Source organism: Coenobita brevimanus, chromosome 100, assembly GCF_032717465.1.
Source record: "Coenobita brevimanus isolate Jiangsu-jjx chromosome 100, ASM3271746v2, whole genome shotgun sequence".
NCBI classification, from domain to species: domain Eukaryota; kingdom Metazoa; phylum Arthropoda; class Malacostraca; order Decapoda; family Coenobitidae; genus Coenobita; species Coenobita brevimanus.
In genome coordinates this window covers 49372355-49374348 of record NC_137053.1, presented here as the reverse complement: position 1 = coordinate 49374348, position 1994 = coordinate 49372355, and the positions used below count along the sequence as shown (strand labels likewise).

The window sequence follows — 1994 nt, the reverse complement described above, 5'->3', positions numbered from 1 at the left end:
TCAAGCCACAACATTTTACTTAGCCTAGGGAATACCTAATGTAATGGAAAAGGTTGATGCACTTTCCCTTGGTGGCATTATCTGACTGAAGAACCAAATATTACTTTATGGGGCCGGAAACCATACGCATGGCAAAGTCATCACTCCGACTGGGGCACTCTGACCACTAGATCAGCTCCACATTTTCCGAGTCACTACGACTCGCCTCTGAAACAAGGCTCATGACAACAACGGTTAATCCTCTGCCTGCATTTCACCATCACGACCGTGACGACAATAATGATCACACTATTCACGGCACCGTATATAAAAACTTACAATACCCTGCTAGAGAGATGCCGTGTTAGGGTCCCAGCCTTGCTGTATCACGTACTTCTGGTTACTTGCCCTAGCGGTATAGATTCCGAATACAGTGTCTATTACATTTACCTACTGTACTTTTATTCTAATTTCACTGTATTTGCCATAATGGTATAAACCCCACAATAATTAATCCAACTGTGAACTCCATATTACTGTGACTGAAGAACCAGACATTCCCGCGGAAAGAGTGTGGTAGCCAGAATAATCTCTGCCGCATGCTGGTGAAGCATTAATGGAAGGGGAGGGGTCTGTAGCGAGAGTTACGCATGCTAATAATGAGGTATTGTTATGGCTATACCGATGACCAAACGAATTACAAGGTTTTCCCACTGTACTGCCCATTTTGGTCCCGTTCGTGCATCACGTCATTAAGTAGAAAAATGTCCTGAGAGGTTGCCGGAGAGTGACAGAATAATTCAGTTTTCGGGAGGGAATTACAGAGGTCACAACTCAAGCAGCCTCTCTCTCTTCAGAAGTTAACTGTGTTAAAGAATAATAATGCTAACACATTGCATTGCATTTAACTATAACCCTTTGTGGAATGGTGGGAGTATAATATTCCACACCATTCCCAAAGAAAAGGCACAGACTAAAGTGCATTCGCCTGTGCGAAAAGGATAAAATTAATGCAGATAATGCACGCACCTGGCAACCATATACTGTACGCTGGACTGTCTAGCATTCATATAGTTGCTCACCATGATTACCCTCCACTTGACAAAGTCGGAGGAGGGCGTGGTTACCCTCCACCTCACAAAGTCAGAGGCAGGTGTTGTTATCACTTGTATCAGTAGGTGTCTGTCCATAGAGCTTGGAGGGACTGCTGCTGACCAGGCGCAAAGATTTTGTGTCCCTGCCAGAGCTCAGAAAGCTTTCACGATAGTCATGAAATTTCACATATTTATATGTCTTGTAGTGAACTGGTGCCTTTTGATAGGTAGAATGCTGTGTCTTAAGTTTTTTTTTTTTCCACTTTTTTTTTTTTTTCAACGGCCATACCACGTTGAGTACACCGCTTCCCGTCCGATCAGCGAAGTTAAGCAACGTTGGGTCTGGTTAGTACTTGGATGGGTGACCGCCTGGGAACACCAGATGCTGTTGACATAACGTTCTCCCTACGTGTCAAGTGGGGTTGGTGGAGGATTAGTGCCCCTCCCTGTAAAACAATTAACTCTAAGTCCTTGGCCACCCCGTTTGGGATACATGGCGTCTGGCAATGAATGGAAAAAAAAGAAAGTGAAACAAATACTTTTTTTTTTTTTTTTTTTTTTTTTTCCAGATAATTCAATGCAACCTGCCGAAGGAATCTTAACGGCAAAGGTTATGTGTCCAAGGCGTTCTAGCTGTGCCCACCTTTAGAACAAAAGATTGGGGTGGGTGAGGGCCATTATGTGCTTGGTTAGGGGTGCAGGGAGGTGGGGGGGTTATGTGCTTGGTCAGATGGAGGGTTGCAACAGCGTAGCGTTGCCAATGTTTTTTCCTTTATAACTTACTCCGAATCCTGCTGCAGTACATATATTAAATAACTTTGCCATAAAGTACTGATATTGAAAGTCAGGTAAATTACTTTGGTCTTAGGGTGCAGCAGGAATGAAGCAATATGCTATGTATTCTGAAGCCTTTGGCAAAAA

The 1994-nt window shown here is 43.5% G+C and overlaps 1 non-coding gene across 1 annotated transcript; it reads left to right on the top strand.

Annotated features, from left to right (window-relative positions):
* The first annotated feature begins 1348 nt into the window (after positions 1-1348).
* On the top strand, positions 1349-1467 carry LOC145414773 (5S ribosomal RNA). Its single transcript, XR_013899928.1, has one exon. It is a non-coding gene; the product is annotated as a 5S ribosomal RNA (ribosomal RNA).
* Positions 1468-1994: the final 527 nt, after the last annotated feature.